Source organism: Girardinichthys multiradiatus, chromosome 19 (genome assembly GCF_021462225.1).
Source record: "Girardinichthys multiradiatus isolate DD_20200921_A chromosome 19, DD_fGirMul_XY1, whole genome shotgun sequence".
Lineage (NCBI taxonomy): Eukaryota > Metazoa > Chordata > Actinopteri > Cyprinodontiformes > Goodeidae > Girardinichthys > Girardinichthys multiradiatus.
Window position 1 is genome coordinate 36,812,108 of NC_061811.1, and position 23,406 is coordinate 36,835,513.

The following is a 23,406-nucleotide window of genomic DNA, read 5'->3' on the forward strand; positions in this document are numbered from 1 at the left end:
AAAATTTAACTCTTTAATGTTCAATCTCTGTTCCATAAAGCATGTCTCATCCAAGAGCACATCCAGACTGAGGATCTAGACATTCTGTGCCCTACAGAGACCTGGCATCAGCCAAACAGCTTTTTTGCTCTCAATGAGGCCTGCCCAGCTGGACACAAATATCTGCAGAGAGCATGCATGGAGCTCGGGTCGTGGAGGTGGCTGTCATTTTTAAAGATCATTTGGACTTTTCTCCCATGACTCTGCCTGAACTGTCCTCTTTTGAGTGCTTGGCTTTCTCCTCCAAACCACCCTATTCAATGACAGTGCTCCTGTTCTACAGGCCCCCAAAATCTCATTCCCCCTTTTCTCTGAGGTGTTTGAGACTCTGTCAATGTTCTGTTCCACAAACTCCAACAAACTCATACTTGGGGATCTCCACATCCATGTTGATACAGCCACCAATCATCAAGCAGCCGAATTTATTCTTCTATCAGATTGTTTAAACTTGGAACCACATGTCAAATTGCCAACACGCACTCACCCTGGATTTAGTCATCACAAACTCTAACTGTGCAACATCTCTCTGCTAATGATATGAGAGTCTCTGATCACAAAGTGATCCATATGGAGCTCCCTTTTCTGGACTGTGCCATAAAGCCAAGCAGAAGATTTCTTTTAGAAATCTGAAAAAGATCAATCCTGAACTTCTTGCAGCTGATCTAATGAGTTGTATTCCTGCTTCCTTTCCAGTATCCATCAATCAGTAGACCTTTATAAACCAGCTTTCTTGGCATTTTGGACCATCATGCTCCTGTTAGAGAGAGGACAGTTGCCTTTTGGTTTTCGGCCCCTTGGTTTACCCCTAAACTGAGAGAATTGAAGGCTGCTGGTTGAGTGCTCGAGAGATGCTTTTTACCCTCTGGTCTGCTAGTCCGCAAGTTAGCTCAGATAATTCTGGTAATTCCAAAGTACTCTTTTCCTCCATTGCCCAACTCCTTCAGCCACTATCGAAATTAATCATTGACCCTACCAATGGCCACTGTGAAAAATTTCTCTCTTTCTTCCATAATAAGATCCAGATAATTCAATCAGCCCTCACCACTCACCCAATGACCTGTTGAACACTTCTGATCGTGGCTTCTTCTGGATCCTTCAGCAGCCTTGACACTGTTGACCACTGCGTCCTTCTCCACTGCCTAGAGCACCTTGTAGAACTGACTGTGAGGGCCATGGTTCTGATCTTACTTCACGGATAGATCTGGATTTGTCTCCATTGAGGGTGCCAGATCACCGAGTCATTCTGTCTTCTGTGGTGTGCCTCATGGCTCAATTCTCAGACCTCTTCTTTTTAATGTGTACATGGTACCACTTGGGCACAGTATCAGCTGCTGTGGGGTCTCATTTCATTGCTATGCTGATGATACCCAACTGTACTTTAAGCTTGGTAGCAATGTGTCAGAGACCCCACCCATTCTATCTTCATTTTTGTCAGCCCTTTCATCTTGCCAATTCCCCTCTATTTCTACACTTACAGCCTGTCTAGAGGGGATAAAGGCATGGATGCAGCAAAATTATCTTTACTATAACAGTTCAAAAACTGAAGTGATTCAAATTGGTACTTCACATCAGATTCAACAACAAATAATTCTAAGCATTACCTTCTCTGGCCAAACATTTCTCTTTCCAGTACGGTCACCAATCTTGGTGCCATGGAAGATTTGTACATAATTGGATTTCTGATAACAGGATTTCTGCTTTTTGGAGTTGGCGGTTACCTGGCTTATCGAAAGATTTGTAAAACATCGGCAGCTGTTCAAAGCACTCCAAAGCTGCCTGGGATGTTTGAAGGGATCTTTAGAGTTCTCAGCACTCAGACTGATATGTTAAGAGAGCAGAATTGCAAGCTGGACGCGATCCAGAATCGCAGGCTGGCTGCGTTTCCCGGACTCAAAGGTGATATGATTTAATCTTGGAGAAAGTTGTAAGCTCAAGATCTACGGAAGTACCAGAAATTTGGCTATTTGTATTAGGAATTGAGAAATACCAGTAAGACTTTGAAGGCAGGTGGAAAATCACAGCCAGCCTGAACCAAAACATTTATTGTTTGTCTAATTAGGCGCCCCAATACGGCCTTCACAGGCTTCTTACCAAAACATTTCTCCTGGATGTTCTGTAAACACGACGCTCTGCCCCAGCAACCCCCCTCATCTGTGAACTGAACTGTATGGCCATTTGATAAAACTTCCATCTCTTTTTCAAGGACAATGGCACCTTCGTCAGTGTTGACAGTCTAATTCTTTGCACACACGATCATACTTAAATATTGGCACCCTCACGAGTCCACCATGCCCCTGCAAAATCTTTGATTATGTGTGTTGCTTTCCCATGCTCCTTATTTTTTACCTAAATGTGGATTTCATTTCTTCTCCTTTTCATAAATTTTTAGCTCCTTTTCATAGACTTTTAGATTTACCAGTGAAAGGAAAATTATACTAGTCTCTTAAAAATTTGAACAAAAGTTGTTTTTACACCTGTGACCCAGCTTCCGTAGTCAGAACTCAGTGATTGCTTGGTTAAATTTCAATTATGGGACTACAACTGCATTATACCAGCGAACCCAAGGATCATTCTCTCTCAGCACAAGATGCTTTCCCCAACATAGAGGACTTAATGATATAATTACCTCTTTAGAAAGATTGGTTTAGAACCAGCTTTTACCTGTAAAACCCAAAGGATTATTAATGTTATCTGTATCATTGTAATGTTGGCCAGAGATTTTTAGATTTCTCAGAAGGATTGTAGTTTTTCTGTGTCTGTATCTGTGTTTATTTTCTTTGTGATTGTATTGTAATTGTATGTACAACACTTTGAGTGTCTTGTTACTAAAAAGCACTATATAAATAAACTTACCTTTACCTTACCATTTTTGACCCACAACTTATATTTGAAAACCATATTAAGCACATATGCAAAATTTAATTCTTCCACCTCTGAAATATTGCTAAACTCTGCCCTTCACTGTCCCTCTCTCATGCAGAAAGGCTCGTCCTTAGACTTGACTATTGCAACGCACTTCTCATTGGGATTCCTGGCAAGAACGTACAGAGATTACAGTATGTTCAGAATTGTGCTGCCAGGATCCTGATGAGAGTACGAAAACATGAACATATCACCCACATTTTCCATTCTCTTTACTGGCTTCCCATCTCTGATGATCTATAAAATCTCTCTGCTTACCTTCCAGTGCCTGCATGGTAATGCACAATCTTATTTAAAAGACTTCTCACCCTTCACTGTCCATCACGTGCTCTCTGTTCTTCCAATACTGAGATTCTGCACATTTCCAGGACTCAATCCCGCACCATGGGAGATCAGGCCTTTTCCTGCACTGCCCTTTGACTCTACATCTGAGGGCTCCACAGGCCCCGACACATTTTAAAACAGGTCTTAAAACCTTCCTCTTTACCCAATGTTTTTAATGAGCATTTTTTAAATGCTTTATCCTGCTATTTTTGCTGCCATTTAATGGCCTCAAGACTTTCATCTGCATTTTAATGTCCCTGTTTTTAGTTTATTAGTTGTTTTTCTTTGTCTGTTTACTGTAGCACTTTGAGATTTTGTTGGAAATGTAAAGTGCATTACAAATAAAATGTATTCTTATTATCATTAATATTATTATAAGAAATACGTTTTTATTATAAAGCAAAGCATCTGATAACTAAAACTCTAATAACAATGCTGTCTGTCAGTGAACTAATACCAGGTGATCAATCAGGCCAGTGAGACTAAACAGCTCTCACAGACTTCTGGCGGAACATCGGCATGATGGCAGCATGTTAAGAGAGCCCCCAACAGAACCCTAGCTGATTTACTTAAAACATCTTCCAGAAGAAGTAGTATTAAAAAGCATTATGTAAAACGGGCACACACTGCTTGAACAATCCTTTAGCACCACTAGTGGCATTAGGGTCTTAGGTCAGACCCCTACAAAGGGAGTCACTTTTTGCATCGTGTTACACAGTTAGCTTACATTATGTTCTGTGTAAGTAATCTATTTTTATCTATTTTACTTTTTATTCATCCTCTGCTGTTGTGTGCAGAGAAATGGGAAGCCTGCCATATTGCTTAGTAAACTGGTTAATTAGCTAAATACTAAAATGACAGGCAGATAAGAGTAGTTTCACTTAATATAAATGGTGTACTCAATCCAATTAAACGTTGGAAAATATTGTCACAAATAAAGTGCGATAAAGTCCAGATAGTGTTCATCCAGGATTCTCATCTTGACGACATTGAACTTGCTAAATGAAATAAAACTGAATTTATTTCACTTCCCTTAGCGCAGGGAGGCGAAGAGGGGTGGCGTTCTTGCTGTCCAGTGCAGTAAATTTTGTATATATATCTGAATATAAGCCCAACGAAGGAAGATATGTTATGGTAATAGAGAATATTCATGGGGTTTTAATAAGTCCTCTTAATGCTTACATGCCCCCCAGCAATGACTGGTCAGTTCATAAACACATCTTTAACAATATTACTAAAAAACGCAAAGTATTATAATTTGTATATATGTTAATAAAAATATTAACAAAAAGACCTGGATTTGTGGATGAGTGGAGGAAAATGAACCCAAAAGCCCAAGATAACATATATGATTCTGCTGCTCATAATGTGTGTGCTCACAGTGATCACTTTTTTATGTTTAATAATAAATATTTTAGATGAGTTAGATAGGAAATAGGCACCACTGTGCTTTTGGATCACAGTCCCTTTACTTGTCGCTTCAGCTGAATAACAAGATCAGATCTACTCTTTGCATGGTAAATGCAAATATTTTGAAATACAGCAGAATCAAGGAAAAACTGATATGTGAAATTAGTTTATATTTGGCATTCAAAGAAAATGATGAGGTGCACCCAGGAGTGTTGGGGGATGCATTGAAAATGGTAACCCACCGGAAAGAAACTTCAAATTCATAAATCGAAACACTTAAGGATAAACTCATAAGGTTCCAGAACATTCAAAATCCCTACAAGACACAGTCAAAGTAGAAATAGCAGCAGTGAGGAATGAAAAGGTTGAAATAAATGCAGAAGAGACACAAAGAAGCTGCTCTTTACACAACAGGAGTACTATAATACAGGAGGGAAGGCTACTACTACTCTCATATAAGTTAGCAATAGAGCAAGCAGAGAAGATGATACACAAAATTAGAAATCCGTTGACTGACATCACAAAAATCAATCCAGAGACAATAAATATGGGAATATTTCCAGAAATTGTGCTCCCAATCACAAGGAAGAAATAATGACCAAACTGACATTTTCTGTCTTCACTAAATCCACCAAGGGTCACCAATGTTAAAAATGAAACATTAATATCGAAGATAACTAAAGAGGAAGTTCATTCAGCCATTAAAAGGCTAAAAACAAGTAAACCTCCTGGTGCAGATGGGTTAAATTCAGCATGAAGGTATCCAGAAGGAACTGTTACCAACATTACTAATAGCTTTTAACTAGGTAATGGAGAAAAAAGTCATCCCCTCCTATTGGAGTCAGGACATAATTTATATGATTCCAAAGGAGAATGGGGACAAATTAGAGTGCAGTAATTACCATCCAATTGGCTCATTAAATATAAATTGTAAATTTTTTACCTCCATTTTGACTAAAAGACTGGAAATAATACTGCCAGACCTCACAAATAAGGACCCGACCCGCTTTATTAGACAAAGGCAAACTCAAGATAATGTTGGAAAGACCTTGCACATTATGAAACATGTTAAATAGCATAAACTGGAAAATGCTGAAAAAGCTTTCAACTCAATACGGTGGGTCTTTTTGTACAAAGTTTAGCTTTCACCCAAACATAGTTGGTACTTTTGCCATTAATGAGGCTTGACTAACATTCTTACTTTGCAGAAAGGAACAGGACAGGGCTGCAGTTCTTCTCCGCTCCTTTTCGCACTCTTTTTAGAGCCCCCGGCTCAGTGGATGAAATAAAGGCCTGATATTATAGGACTGAGAACCTAACCTTTAAGGTCGGACCTCTTTTGAACAATACAGTTCTGGACTTAAAACGTTGTTTTTTAAACAGTGCTATGCTTCCCGTGTTTGTTAATGTAATGTTTCAAATGTTGAAAATGGTAAAAAAAAATAAAACTTGAATAAAACTCGAAATATAATATAATTGATACATGCATAACAAAGCCATTCAGGTCTATAAAGACTCTTCTCATCTTCACTCATTGTTCCAGTTGATGCCATCTGCCAGAAGACTTAAAGTACCACAAGCACAAAACTACTATAAGAAACAATTTATTCCTTCAGCTGTAACAAGGAAATATTGAAATAGGTGCTGCTTTCATCAAAGGTATTGAGAAAACTGCTTGTTTTTTTTTGTTTTTTTTTTTTTGGGGGGGGGGGGATTAATGACTTTGTGTGGGATGTTTTATTTGCTACTGTATGTAGTTTGTGCATTTCAGAATTTCTTCGCATGTTTTTTTTTTCCATACATGCTTTCCATTTTATGTACATTCAATGGACAATAAAGTATTTTATCTTATATTTGCAAATAAAGAATGTCCTCACCTTGTGCAGAGACATTTGGATGTTAGGCACATTAACATGTAGATTGGACCAGTCCAACTCCATCTGTCTGAGCAGAGTGTTGATGCCTTGGTCCAGATTCCGGGACTCAGCAGTCAAGTGATTCTCATATCTGTTCAAGTTGTCTCCTGCTTCTAGGTGGACCAGTTGGTTAGCAGTGCTAATTACTGTCACCCTCAGTTTAGATTTGGCCTCCAGGTCTTTGCTTAAATCCTTAAAATACAACAGTTAGCTAGATTCAATCCCATAAACATGAAACATTCATAAATATCAGCTGGCCTACATAAAACTATATGACGATCTTTAACTGCACATTTAAAGCCTTTTGTTAAGTAAGAGTCTATGTTTACCACAGCCTGGAGGTAGTAGTCACATCTCTGTTGCACATCCATCTGAACAACTGAGACATCAATCTGGCTCCATTTCCACACCAGTTCTGTTGCCTTTGCCATCCAATCGGTCAGCACTGCAGACTCCTGCAGAAACCTGATGGTTGGTGGAAGGTGTGACATTTTAGAAATGAACCAAGGTATTTGCCAAAACATTGCTAAGGAAAGAAGTCTGGTTAAAGTGTGTTTTATCAAGAGTGGACGTTTCATCACTGGTGATAAACAAAAACGGACAGTATTAAATTCATGGCTTTACTCTCTGAACTCGTCCCTGGACATTTATTTTTTCTACAACTTTGGCTATGTTGATTCAAATGAAATAAAACTGCTGTGAATATTTCTCTTTTATATATCTTTTTTGTAGATACAGAAATATGTGTCCCTTATGTTCTTTGTCTTTTCAAAATTCATTTTTTAAATATACTCCACTCTTAATCTGATTTATTCTTTTTTTAATTCCCTAAAGTTCAAATGCTTTCAAAATGTCATGTTTTAATGTTCGCTGTTTTTTCTGGTACTGTAAATTTACCAATTTGTATTCATAAGATGGAAAAAGCTGTATTTGATGATTTTTTAAATTATTTTGCACAAACAATGAACCCTGACCAAAATAGTGCTGCTGCCTGTCTTTAAAGATCCCAGGCTTGGATGATATTATGTATCAGAGGGAAACAGGTTGAGCAAAAACCGATGGGACCCACCAGATGTTAAAGATTATAGTATGACTTTTTTACATGTCAGACAGAAGTCTGAAACAATGTCTCACTCTTATCCCTTACTTTGCCCTCAGTTTCTTTTTCCTGTCCCAGCTGGTTTGTTCATGCTCCAACCTCTTCTGTACTGATTCCCAGCGTGCCTGCAGTTTCAAGGTAGATTGATCCACTCCCATACAGCCTGTCTCCTTCAGTCGATAGCCTGACTCCAGCATCTGACTGAACCGCACCTTATTTTTCTCCAGAACATGCTGCAGGTCCTGTCCAAAGTAACAGAATTCTTAAGACAAATACAGCAATACTCAGAACATATTGCAAACATATACAGGTCCTTCTCAAAATATTAGCATATTGTGATAAAGTTCATTATTTTCCATAATGTAATGATAAAAATTTAACATTCATATATTTTAGATTCATTGCACACTAACTGAAATATTTCAGGTCTTTTCTTGTCTTAATACGGATGATTTTGGCATACAGCTCATGAAAACCCAAAATTCCTATCTCACAAAATTAGCATATCATTAAAAGGGTCTCTAAACGAGCTATGAACCTAATCATCTGAATCAACGAGTTAACTCTAAACACCTGCAAAAGATTCCTGAGGCCTTTAAAACTCCCAGCCTGGTTCATCACTCAAAACCCCAATCATGGGTAAGACTGCGGACCTGACTGCTGTCCAGAAGGCCACTATTGACACCCTCAAGCAAGAGGGTAAGACACAGAAAGAAATTTCTGAACGAATAGGCTGTTCCCAGAGTGCTGTATCAAGGCACCTCAGAGGATTGGGTGGCGGACGAAGGTGGAGACCTCAACGGCCCGATCCCCGGATGCTTAGGCTGGCTCTAGGGACGTGGAATGTCACCTCGCTGGGGGGGGAAGGAGCCTGAGCTTGTGCGGGAGGTCGAGAGATATCGACTAGAAATAGTCTGGCTCGCCTCCATGCACAGCGTGGGCTCTGGAACCCATCTCCTTGAGAGGGGTTGGACTCTCTTCTACTCTGGAGTGGCCCACGGGGAGAGGCGGCGGGCTGGTGTGGGTTTGCTTGTTGCCCCCCAGCTCAGCCGTCTCGTGTTGGGGTTTACCCCAGTGGATGAGAGGGTTGTATCCCTGCGCCTTCGGGTTGGGGAGAGGTCTCTGACTATCATTTCAGCCTACGGGCCGAGTGGTAGTGCAGAGTACCCTGCCTTCTTGGCGTCCCTGTCGGGGGTGCTGGATAGTGCCCCTCCCGGGGACTCCATTATTCTGCTGGGGGACTTCAACGCCCACGTGGGGAACGACAGTGACACCTGGAGAGGCGTGATCGGGAGGAATGGCCTCCCCGATCTGAATCCGAGTGGTGTTTTGTTATTGGACTTCTGTGCTAGTCACGGATTGTCCATAACGAACACCATGTTCAAACATAAGGGTGTCCATCAGTGCACTTGGCACCAGGACACCCTAGGCAGGAGGTCGATGATCGACTTTGTTGTAGTATCATCAGACCTTCGGCCGCATGTTTTGGACACTCAGGTGAAGAGAGGGGCTGAGCTGTCCACTGATCATCACCTGGTGGTGAGCTGGATCCGCTGGAGGAGGAGAAAGCCGGACAGACTCGGCAGGCCCAAGCGCATAGTGAGGGTCTGCTGGGAACGCCTGGCGGAGCCCTCGGCCAGGGATGTATTCAACTCCCACCTCCGGGAGAGCTTCGACCAGATCCCGGGGGATGTTGGAGACATAGAGTCCGAGTGGACCATGTTCTCTGCATCTATTGTCGATGCTGCTGCCCATAGCTGCGGCCGTAAGGTCTGCGGTGCCTGTCGTGGCGGCAATCCCAGAACCCGGTGGTGGACACCGGCAGTAAGGGATGCTGTTAAGCTGAAGAAGGAGTCCTATCGGCTGTGGTTGGCTTGTGGGACTCCTGAGGCGGCTGACGGGTACCGTGAGGCCAAGCGTGCTGCGGCCCGGGCTGTGGCAGAGGCAAAAACTCGGGCCTGGGAAGAGTTCGGTGAGGCCATGGAGAAGGACTACCGGTTGGCCTCGAAGCGATTCTGGCAAACCGTCCGGCGCCTCAGGAGGGGGAAGCAGTGCTTTGCCAACACTGTTTATAGTGGGGGCGAGAGACTGCTGACCTCGACTGAGGACATTATCGGGCGGTGGAAGGAGTACTTCGAGGATCTCCTCAATCCTGCCATCACGCATTCCGTGGTGGAAACAGAGGCTGGGGACTCGAGGTTGGATTCTTTCATCACCCAGGCTGAAGTCACCGAGGTGGTTAAAAAGCTCCGCGGTGGCAAGGCTTCGGGGGTGGATGAGATCCGCCCTGAGTACCTCAAGTGTCTGGATGTTGTAGGGCTGTCATGGTTTACACAAGCCTCTTCAACATTGCGTGGCGGTCGGGGACAGTGCCTCTGGACTGGCAGACTGGGGTGGTGGTCCCCCTTTATAAGAAGGGGGACCGGAGGGTGTGTTCCAACTACAGGGGGATCACACTCCTCAGCCTCCCTGGTAAGGCCTACGCCAGGGTATTGGAGAGGAGAGTCCGACCGATAGTCGAACCTCGGCTTCAGGAGGAACAGTGTGGTTTTCGTCCCAGCCGTGGAACACTGGACCAGCTCTATACCCTCTACAGGGTGCTCGAGGGTTCATGGGAGTTTGCCCAACCGGTTCACATGTGTTTTGTGGACCTGGAGAAGGCATTCGACTGTGTCCCTCGTGATGCCCCGTGGGGGGTGCTCCAGGAGTATGGAATCGGGGGCCCTTTATTAGGGGCCATCCGGTCCCTGTACGAGCGGAGCAGGAGTTTGGTCCGCATTGCCGGCACTAAGTCGGACCTGTTCCCAGTGCATGTTGGACTCCGGCAGGGCTGCCCTTTGTCGCCGGTCCTGTTCATAACTTTTATGGACAGGATTTCTAGACGCAGCCAAGGGCCGGAGGGGGTCTGGTTTGGGGACCAGTGAATTTCGTCTCTTCTTTTTGCGGATGACGGGGTCCTGCTGGCCCCCTCTAGCCAAGACCTACAGCATGCGCTGTGGCGGTTCGCAGCCGAGTGTGAAGCGGCTGGGATGAGGATCAGCTCCTCCAAGTCCGAGGCCATGGTACTCGACCGGAAAAGGGTGGCTTGTCCTCTTCAGGTTGGAGGGGAGTTCCTGCCTCAAGTGGAGGAGTTTAAGTATCTCGGGGTCTTGTTCACGAGTGAGGGAAGAATGGAGCGGGAGATCGACAGACGGATCGGTGCAGCTGCCACAGTAATGGGGGCGCTGTGCCGGTCCATTGTGGTGAAGAGAGAGCTGAGCCGAAAAGCAAAGCTCTCAATTTACTGGTCGGTCTACGTTCCTACCCTCACCTATGGCCATGAACTTTGGGTCATGACCGAAAGAACGAGATCACGGATACAAGCGGCTGAAATGAGCTTCCTCCGTAGGGTGGCCGGGCACTCCCTTAGAGATAGGGTGAGGAGCTCGGCCATCCGGGAGGAGCTCGGAGTAGAGCCGCTGCTCCTCCACATTGAGAGGAGCCAGTTGAGGTGGCTCGGGCATCTATACCGGATGCCTCCTGGACGCCTTCCTCGGGAGGTGTTCCAGGCACGTCCCACCGGGAGGAGGCCCAGGGGACGGCCCAGGACACGCTGGAGGGACTATGTCTCTCGGCTGGCCTGGGAACGCCTTGGGCTCCCCCTGGAGGAGCTGGAGGAGGTGTCTGGAGAGAGGGACGTCTGGGCGTCTCTGCTGAGTCTGCTGCCCCCGCGACCCGGTCCTGGATAAGCGGAAGACGACGAACGAACGAACGAACAAACGAACCATCATTAGGGCTAACCAGGTGCACATCTAAATACAGCAGGTAGGACTCAATAAGTGGACAGCATCTAGTTTATGTTCAAGACTATGACCATGTAAATATGCTAAATAATATTTTAACAATAAATGTAAATAATATGAGTTTTATCGTGTACTTGTGGTTATAATTCATATTGGTTTAAGCTGAAAACAGAGGATCAGGCACTTAGTTTGGAGACAGGCATTTAAAACTATTAGACATGAGGGATCGTGGATATATTGGACAAAGGATGGGATCAAGATCAGAACTGCCAGGTTCTGGAGAAGAGGAAAACCAAAGAGAAGCTTCGTAGATGTAATGAAGGATTCAGTGGGTTTGGTGTGACAGAGAAGGATGCTGAGATGGAGATGATAAGCTGCAGAGAACCATAAAGACAGCAGCTGACAGAAGAAGTTTGGGAATTTACATAATGCCTCCCAAATATTCATTGTGTCATATGTTTTATTTTTGTGTTGCATTTTCATTTATAAGCTGCTCCTTTGATTAAAAACTGTTTGAGACCAATATCTCCTCTTTTCCTTTACGAAATGCACAAGAGGTCATACAATGATGTCTTGTCATGTAAACATGTAGTGGGGCTCAGGGGGTAGAGGTTCGTGCTGTAACCGGTGGGTTGCCGGTTCGACCCCTGCTCTGTCTGTCTTAGTCGTTGTGTCCTTGGGCAAAACACTTCACCATCCTTGCCTGCTGATGGTGGTCAGAGGGCCCTGTGGCACTGATTGCGCTGCCATGTATCCTACCACTGTCAGTGTATGAAGTGTGTATGAATGTGTAGATGACTGATTGTAGTGTAAAGCTCTTTGGTGTCCTCAGACTATAGAAGTGAAGGCCATATTAGTAGGCCAATAGCTTGCTTGATGGAGTCGTTGACACATGCTCACAACAGAAAGGAACAAACTTGTCAATTTTGTTAAAGGGCTTAAAGTTGGCAAAACCTAACTGAGCTAATGCTAAACAGTTTGCTAACGGTTTACAAAGTTATCAAAATGGCTAATCTGCTAAATGAAAAAATAGTTTCACCATTAGCTGTTAGTGGATTAGTGGAACCATGCCCACCACTCTTCATTTTACTTAAGATAAGACAAGTCCTTTTCAAAGTTCCATGCTGGCCACATATGCCTTGATTTCCATCTTTGAAAAAACACACACTTCATTACCTACTGGATGATTTCCTACACCTTCTGCCTGTCATACATCATACACATACTGCAGCCAATCCAAAGCGGAACAACAGGGTACATGAAGCAAAACTTAAATGTAGCTAGTGTTCTCAATACCACTAATAAAACACATCAGTGCTAAGGAACATCTCGTACCCCTACACAAAATAACCCTTCTGGCTTGATTTAATTGAGCCAATTAGGTTTTGAGTGCAATGCACAAAGCACAGTGTGGATGGCGTTCCCAGTGTACTCCAAATGAGCGGAATGGAACATTGCAAACTGCGCTTTGTCCTCCAGTCTGCTGCCTGATAGTAAATTAGATGGTCAAAAAGAAGACATTCATAAAAAAAATTACCTTGTAGATAGAGAGGTTCTGTGATACCTGCTTCTCATAGTCACCCCCCTCCTTCATCTTTGGAAATGATGTCTCAATGCTTCCCAGAACAGACTCTGACCAGATGCTGTCCTCCTCCCATTGTGTCCACATCTGAGGCAGATGGAGAAAACATGAACGGCAGAGAAAAACTGATTGTTAGACTTAAGATTAGCCAATTTGGAATGAATCTGTTTATTACTGACTACTTTACTATATTCATTTGCTCGAAAAAGACTGTAAAAGCTAACTTTCTGGGTTGCTGATTTTGCTTCTGTACATCATATAGACAGGGACATTTATGTTGATATCCCCAATAAAGATGAGGAAAAATAAGTAAATATGTTATTGCAGAAGCATAATCTTGCAAAGATTGTTTTTGTTATGCAGTGTCTAGGATCTTCTAAGTAATCCATAACTTTCAGTTTTTGTGCTTCAGGGCAACAAACCCTATAATGTTGAAGAATATGTTTATTTTTCCTTTAAATGGTCCACATTTGTAAGAAAAATGCATTTGTGTGTTAAGCAGTAGGGCTGCTTATGTGGTATGAATTTATGAAAAACTTGACAAATCCGCTCAGCCAACAACTTTTTGTGGAGGCAGTGTGATGGTGTGGTATGAAGAGTTGGATTGCACCAGAGCCTAACACAATCCATACCTACTGGTAAGAAACCGACTGCCATGGTTCCTGCTATAACTACACCTTGAGTTCCTGTCCATGAACACCACAAACAGGATCAGGGGCAAGGGGCAGCCCTGGCAGAGTTCAGCGTGCACTGGAACAAGTTACATTCTGTCTTGAGAATGTGAGCACAGGTCTTGCCCTGGTTATACAGGGTACAGATAGCCCTTAAAGCATCCCTGCTAAGCCCTACTCCAGCAGCACCTCCACAAGGTGTTTCAGGGAGCATGTTGGTAATCCTTTTCTAGATCTACAAAACACACATAGACTTGAGAACCAAACTCTCATGACACCCTCAGCAGGGTAAAGATCTGGTTCCATGTTCCCCAGCCAGGGCATAAGCCACACTGCTCCTCCTGAAATCAAGGTTTGATGATCGGTCAGAGACTTTCTTCAAACACCCTATGATTGACTTTTGGAGGAAAACTGAAAAGTATGAAGAAGTGTGCCAATGTCTAGAGTTTTTAGTATCCCAGGATAACTGTCATCCATTATTATGTTCTTTGTGACCTCTGACACACTAATAAACTCTCCTCTCCTGCACTTTTTAGACACTGCCTCCACCGCAGAGGGAAAACACTGCGATGAATAATAGACCTCAGGAAATGGTGAACCTTGGCTGGATTAGGAAATGAGGTAGCCTCTCAGAGCCAGGCTTGGTGGTTGAGCCCTGGTTCTTTGGGCTTCGCCAGACCCAGGTCGAAGAAGCTAAAGGAAGCCACTTCTACTTGGGCCCATGATCTTGACAGGTAGGCCTGTCGAGATCGGCGGTATTGGGAGTCAGGTGGAGGAAAGGGGAGATACCTGGGTGTGTCAGCAGTCTTAATCATAATCTGCCTATTTCTTTCAGTGTGTCCTCTTGATGATTTCTTGTTATTGGAGCAGTACTTTAGCAATCAACCTGGACTACATGCCCAACCTGTAATGTGTGACGCATTCCGATCCCTTTCTCAAGTCCTTGGTGCTGAAGTCGGGCCACCTCATCCTGAAGGGCTGCCATTACACCTTCCCACCTCAAAGGGGCGTTAAATGCCATTCTTTCTGTCAGGTACTGCAGGATGTGAAGATGAAGCCCCAAGAAGTGGAAGAACTTCTGGTTTAGGAAAAATGATTAAAAAATGATTTGCTGATCTTAATACAAAAGAACAACTCATCAATGCTGAGTCCCACACACTGACTGTGTGGCTGTAGAACTGCTGCTGGAGCTGAGCCCTGCTGTGGAGCTCCATCTCAGGCTGCTGACTGATGCGCTCAGAGCCCAGACTCAGTAGCTGCTTCAGGCTGTGGACCAACCATTCATAGTGCTGCTGAAGATCAATGCAGCTTTTCAGCTCTTTGCAATGAGAACGAACATCTCCCAGAACAGAGTCCAGCTCACTCTGTACAATAGAAGAGGAGAGATTTCAGTGTATACATTTTTTGTGAAGTGCCTTGAGACAATTGTTGTGAATCAGTGTGATATAGATGAACTGAATTGAAACTCTAGGATTTCCGAATATTTACAGAAGAAATGTTTTGTAACACAGTTGTATTTCTACACATGTAAACTCAGCTATGGATAACGATGGAATGGTTGGAGATACCTGCTGCTGTGTGGCCTGGTGAATGAGAGAGGCGGGTAGCTTGTGTTGGTCAGCCTCTTCTAGCAGGGATGTTACCTGCTCAGCTTGTTGCTGCAGAGATTCCTGCATCTGAACACCAGCCTGGAACACAAACACTGTTCACATGAAAGCTCTAAAACTGAAAGTTAAAAACAGGCAGGAGCTACCAGTGCTGGACTAAGACAAAGAATTGGCCCAGGCACTTTGGTTAGGAGGCCCACCATGATTGGTCAGAGATGATATCTGCAGGTGATCCTCATAAATATGTGTGCATACATTGCTATTATTCTAATTACAACGTTTGGTGTCATACTGTAGGTGGATTTTTAGTCATTTTCACAAGTTTATCAAACATTTAGCAATAATTATTCAGTGTTAATATTGAACTGTGCCTGCGCTTGTAAAAATGGATAGGCTTTCAGACGCTACCTATAAGCTCTTCCTGTTTGATGAATACCCCCTTTGCTACACACAGACTGTTGCAAGAATTGGGATGCGCTCAACTTGCTAAAGCGACTGGCCAGGCCTTCCAAAACATCTGACACGAGTGTGTTCCTGGCACAAGCAGCCATGCTCACAGGCAGAAACAGCAAGTATAAACCAAGTATAACAAATGTAACTGAGCCAATCCAATGTCATAAAATGATCAAATGATACGTTTGTGCTCTGTGCCAAATGTGCAGCTCCATAGGCATTATGCCTATGGAGCTGAGAAAAGGCTTCAAATATACAATAACTATGGTCCTTTCTGGGCTTCATATATGCCCAATTACTAGTCCAGCCCTAGGAGCTGATAAATAACCTCATAGTGCAGTACTTTGCAAAAGTATTCACACCGCTGGAAGTTTTCCAAATTTTGTGACATGCCATTCACAAATTTCAATGTAATTCATTAATAATTTATGAAAGACCAACATGTACTTGGGCAGAATTGTAAAATGTAAGGAAAATTATCCATGGTTTTCAACATTTTATACAAACAAGTCTAAAAAGCTTATTTTTTTATTTTTTGCATTTACTTTAATACCCCTAAATAAAATCCAGAGCAATCAGCTACCTTCAGAAGTCACTGTGAATGCAGCTGTTTTTGCAATTGTTGGGACCACAGCCATGGATTTCAACATGAAAACTCCGGCACAAACCTTTCTGGAACTTTCAAAGTAAATTGCATTTAACCGACTTCCAGCACAACTTCAGAAGGGGAAAGGGGGGTAGCAGCGGACTTCCCATGATGCCACTGCCCGTATAAAACCCCCACCTTTCCAATGGTCCTTTCTCTTCCACTGCTCCTCTGCGGGACCGGGATAGGGGAGGCACAGCGCGCTAATGTCTCTTTGCTGACAAACAGACATAACTCTTCAAACTGGATCCAAGGATGTCATATAGGGTTGCCAACTCCTTGATAAATAAATAAGGGACACCTCCTGGTAGGGCCGTCCAACCCCACTGTCTGCACCTCTAGCGGCCTGGTGATTTTTTTCACCCTTTTTCTTTGTGTGAAATGACTTTGGAAACATTTGACTCAAACCCAAATTTAATTCGATGCATGTTTTTGACTGATACAAATATCCATGGAAAAACAATTATTCAGCAATTTATAAAATAATGTATTCCTTTTGCAAAATAAAATTACTAGACAAAAACAAATATCCTTCTAAAATAAATAAACCACTATTGAAAAGACCTCCGTCCTGCTTAACTTAAAACAATATAAAAAAGTATAACAGTATAATGCGAAACATTTTCGTAATAGTGCATTTAGTGCAAACAAAAAGTCTGTAGAAAAGTTGTAAACATAAACACTTGTGCCTTAAAGGCCATGACTGTACAGGTGTAGTGAAAAAAATATTGAACTAGTGAACTAAAAACTGCAGTACTGAATTATGTGGAAACAACCTATTTTTTTCCATTTATATTTCATTTGAGCTCTTGCTGCTGCAAGGAGTTTGTTTTTCAGGACTACCGAGTAAAACTCTGAGCAGGACATTTCATTAATTAGACTGACAATTAGCTCACTGCTCATTAATTCTGTAGAACATTTGTTCCTCACATCAGTCCACTTATTTTTCATGATGGAGAAAATATTTTCCACAAACCCACTAGAAGAAGGGATGCTGAGGACAAAGGGTACAATAGCCTGGATGTTGGGGATGTCAGCTGCTGAAGAACTTGCATCCACCTATCTATCTATCTATCTATCTATCTATCTATCTATCTATCTATCTATCTATCTATCTATCTATCTATCTATCTATCTATCTATCTATCTATCTATCTATCTATCTATCTATCTATCTATCTATCTATCTATCTATCTATCTATCTATCTATCTATCTATCTATCTATCTATCTATCTATCTATCTATCTATCTATCTATCTATCTATCTATCTATCTATCTATCTATCTATCTATCTATCTATCTATCTATCTATCTATCTATCTATCTATCTATCTATCTATCTATCTATCTATCTATCTATCTAAACACGTTGTTTGAGCTTTCACGGTGTCCGTAGATCTCCTGCGACGGAAGCACGGCGCGCTGGTTACGAGCGCTGTACAAACACGGGCCTTTTTTGTCGCGTAAGCGGCGAGGAGACGCTGGGGAAACCGTATCTGATGGGAAAACGCGAATCGACGTAACACCTGTATCTAACCTTAGCAACGGTACCTGCTGGCCAATGAGATGAGCCGAAATATTCTGTCAGCTCATTGGTCACAGAGCAGGATATGGCTGGTAATGAATTTACCATAATGTTAAATATAAAGCACCCCATCATTTATTAATTCTATTGACATTTTAGTGAAGATTTTTGATCCACCTAATAATACGGGACTACGTGCGTCCCGTTTCAGCTCAATACGGGACCGTACTTTTTATTCTAAATACGGGACGATTCCGGTTTTCAAGGGACGGTTGGCAACTCTAATGTGATACGATCATCGATCATATGCACTGAGTTAAGTACGGATGAATTACTGTTTGTGCACCTGGAATTCATTCATAAAAAGGGGTAATTAAGGTATAAGCCTGGCTTAGGATATGATGGTGTAAGAAGAGATCGACAGGAGAGAAGTGGAGGAGGATGTGGAATATTTATTAAGCAAGGGATACAATATCAGGTATTAGGGAAAGGGAAAGAACTTGAATATATAGTAATTGAGATATGGGAACAAGAAGGTAAATTTAAAATAATAAATTTTTATAATCCATGTAAAACATTGTCAATTGAAATAATGGAGGAGTTAAATGAATATTTGGAAGGGAAAGTAATTTGGTGTGGAGATTTTAATGCAAATAGTACATTGTGGGGTAATTGTAATGATAAAAATGGACAAGTTATAGAAGAATTAATGGAAATAACAAATCTAGTATGTATTAATGATGGGAGGGGAACAAGAATCAATGTAAGAACAGGGATGGAATCAGTTATTGATTTAACAATGGTTTCAAATGGTTTAGCTGGTAGTTGTGAGTGGGGCATTGATAAAAAATCAACAATAGGTAGTGATCATTATCCCATTACAATAAGAGTAGGATTAACTTGAAATAATCGGAATATAAATGTCAATAAAAAACTAAATTTTAATAAGGCAGACTGGACTAAATTTAGATACTTGAGTCAAATAAACTTAGAGAAAGTAGATATGAGAATGGATATAAATGATGTAAATTTAAAAATTTGTAAGGTAATCATGGAAGCAGCAGATAATTCTATAAAGAAAGTAGGGTGTAAAAGTAATAAGAAAATGGTACCATGGTGGACAAATGAATGTAAAGAAGCAATAAAGTTAAGAAATAAAGCATTTAAGGTACTAAAAGGAAATCCAATTTATAAGAATTTAATTGATTATAAAAGAAAGCAAGCAAAAGTAAAGAGAACTATTAAGAAGGTAAAAAGAGAATATTGGAGACATTTCTGTAGCACAATAGGGAAAGAAACAAAAATAGAAAAAATTTGGAAAATAATTAAAAGAATGAATGGCATAAAGAGAGAGTTTGAATATCCTATATTAAAAATAAATAATATAAATATAGTAAAAGATTAAGATAAAGTTGAAATATTGGCAAGAATATTTAGTAAAATTAACAGTTCAAATAATATTAGTGAAGAGGGAAGAAAAGGAAGAGAAAATACAAAACCTATATATAAAGATGTATTACAGAGTGTTGAAGAAACAAATAATCTGTTAAATGTTGAATTTACAAAAGCTGAATTAAATTATGCACTTAGGAAGACAAAAAATACAGCACCAGGTAAAGATCAAATTTGGTACAGAATGATAAGGCAACTTGGTGGAAAATCGAAAGATATAATATTACAATTATATAATAAAATATGGGAGGAGGGAAAATTACCACTGAACTGGAAGGAATCAATTATAGTACCAATAGATAAACCAGGAAAAGATAAATCAAATCCAGGAAATTATAGACCAATAGCCTGAACATCAAATCTATGTAAAATAATGGAAAAAATGATTAATAGTAGACTAGTATATTATTTAAATAATAAAGGATATATGTCAAAGTATCAAAGTGGTTTCAGAAAAGGGAGGAGTACTAATGATCCAATGCTATGTTTAGAGCATGAAATTAGAAGAGCACAGGTAAATAAAGAAAGTGTAGTGGCAGTATTTTTTGATATAGAAAAAGCATATGATATGATGTGGGTGGAAGGATTATTAATTAAATTACAAATACTGGGCATTAAAGGGAAAATATTTAAATGGATCAAAGACTTTTTAACAAATAGGAAAATACAAGTTAGAATTGGGGAAGTGATCTCAGGAAAATATATAGTAGAAAATGGAACTCCACAGGGGAGTATTATAAGTCCGTTATTGTTTTCAATTATGATAAATGATGTATTTAAAAATATTGGAAAAGTAATGGGATGTTCACTTTTTGCAGATGATGGAGCTGTTTGGAAAAGAGGAAAAAATGTAGATTTCATTGTAAAGAAATTACAAGAGGTTATTATTGAAATAGAGAAATGGGCGTTACAATGGGGATTTAAATTTTCAGTTGAGAAAACCAAAGTAATGATATTTAATCAGAAAAAAAATAAACAAGGAAATAAAATTAAAATTATATAACCAAGAATTAGAGCAAGTAAAGTATATAAAATTTTTAGGATTATGGTTTGATGAAAAACTAAAATGGAATATACATTTTCAAAAAGTTGTTGATAAATGTAAGAAAATTTTAAATATTATGAGATGCTTGGCTGGCAGTGACTGGGGAGCAGATAGGAAATTACTAAAACAGATTTACACAGGAATGATAAGATCTAACATAGACTTTGGTTGTATAGTTTACGGTTCAGCAGCTAAAACACATCTGGTTAAATTAGATATTATCCAACATCAGGCATTAAGATTATGTACTGGAGCATTTAAAACTACACTAACAGCAGCAATAGAAATAGAAATGGGAGAAATGTCGTTAGAGTTAAGAAGAATAAAACTAGAAATAAATTATTGGTTAAATTTACAAGGTAATAACTTGGATCATCCAATTTGGGAAATTCTAAATCCATGTTGGGAAAAAGAAAAGAAAGAAATGAAGAGTTTTGGATGGACAATTGAAAATAAAGTAAAATAATTTAAAATGATTGATTTAGAAATTAGTCAAACATCACTAATATCAATTATACCACCATGGATTCTACCAGAAGCAACAGTAGATATGTCAATAATGGAAAAGAAGCAAGATAAATCTTCCATAGTAGATAGTTATTCAGTACAGATACATTTAAATAATTATTATAGATATATTCAAATATATACAGATGCATCAAAAATAAGTGGAAAAGTAGGAATAGCTTTTGTAGTACCAGAATTCGATCTAAAATTAGGAAAACGAATTACAGACGGCTTATCAGTATACATAGGAGAAATGTTGGCTATATTATTAGCTTTACAATGGGTAGAAGACATAAAACCATTAAAAACAGTCATTTGCTCAGATTCAAGCTCTGCATTATTAAGTTTAAAATATAATCAATCAGATAGTAGGATGGACATTTTATTAGAAATATTTCATACATTATACAGAATACAAAAAATGGGCTTGATAGTTATATTTGTGTGGGTTCCAGCACATATTGGAGTAGAAGGAAACGAGAGGGCAGATAAAATAGCAAAGAGGATAATTCAAAATCCTATTAGTTTTATAGTTAAAACAAGTAAATCTGAGGGAAAGAGTATTGTTCAAGGAAAGCTGATGGAAAAATGGCAAAAAAGGTGGGATGAAGGAAAAACAGGAAGATGGTTTTATAAAATTCAGAAGATAGTAGGAGAAAGAAGAAATGGAAGACGAAATAGAAAGGAGGAAAGAGTGATCACAAGGTTGAGATTTGGGCATACAGGACTTAATTATACACTTTTTAAAATTCAAAAGCATAATACTGGTAAATGTGATTAATGTGGAAAATATGAAACAATAGAACATGTTATATTAGAATGTCATAAATATGAAAGAGAAAGAAGATATATGAGAAGAGAGTTTGAAGGTTTTAAGGAAAAGGTTAATTTATTAGATATTTTGAGGAAGAATTTAGGGAGTAAACATATACAAATAGTGATTCATTTTTTAAAGAAAACAAAATTATTTCATAGAATTTGATTATAGTAGATAAAATTGTGAAAGTATGGAGGATATAGATGGGTAGAGTACAATGTAATGTGTAAGTATGTCTATTTGTATATATACATATAGGTAAGATATAGTTATTTATTTAATTTGTAGAATTAAATATATATACAGGTCCTTCTCAAAATATTAGCATATTGTGATAAAGTTCATTATTTTCCATAATGTCATGATGAAAATTTAACATTCATATATTTTAGATTCACTGCACATTAACTGAAATATTTCAGGTCTTTTATTGTCTTAATACAGATGATTTTGGCATACAGCTCATGAAAACCCAAAATTCCTATCTCACAAAATTAGCATATCATTAAAAGGGTCTCTAAACAAGCTATGAACCTAATCATCTGAATCAACGAGTTAACTCTAAACACCTGCAAAAGATTCCTGAGGCCTTTAAAACTCCCAGCCTGGTTCATCACTCAAAACCCCAATCATGGGTAAGACTGCCGACCTGACTGCTGTCCAGAAGGCCACTATTGACATCCTCAAGCAAGAGGGTAAGACACAGAAAGACATTTCTGAACGAATACGCTGTTCCCAGAGTGCTGTATCAAGGCACCTCAGTGGGAAGTCTGTGGGAAGGAAAAAGTGTGGCAGAAAACGCTGCACAACGAGAAGAGGTGACCGGACCCTGAGGAAGATTGTGGAGAAGAGCCGATTCCAGACCTTGGAGGACCTGCGGAAGCAGTGGACTGAGTCTGGAGTAGAAACATCCAGAGCCACCGTGCACAGGCGTGTGCAGGAAATGGGCTACAGGTGCCGCATTCCCCAGACCTGGGCTACAGAGAAGCAGCACTGGACTGTTGCTCAATGGTCCAAAGTACTTTTTTCGGATGAAAGCAAATTCTGCATGTCATTCGGAAATCAAGGTGCCAGAGTCTGGAGGAAGACTGGGGAGAAGGAAATGCCAAAATGCCAGAAGTCCAGTGTCAAGTACCCACAGTCAGTGATGGTCTGGGGTGCCGTGTCAGCTGCTGGTGTTGGTCCACTGTGTTTTATCAAGGGCAGGGTCAATGCAGCTAGCTATCAGGAGATTTTGGAGCAATTCATGCTTCCATCTGCTGAAAAGCTTTATGGAGATGAAGATTTCATTTTTCAGCACGACCTGGCACCTGCTCACAGTGCCAAAACCACTGGTAAATGGTTTACTGACCATGGTATCACTGTGCTCAATTGGCCTGCCAACTCTCCTGACCTGAACCCCATAGAGAATCTGTGGGATATTGTGAAGAGAACGTTGAGAGACTCAAGACCCAACACTCTGGATGAGCTAAAGGCCGCTATCGAAGCATCCTGGGCCTCCATAAGACCTCAGCAGTAGAACAGGCTGATTGCCTCCATGCCACGGCGCATTGAAGCAGTCATTTCTGCCAAAGGATTCCCGACGAAGTATTGAGTGCATAACTGT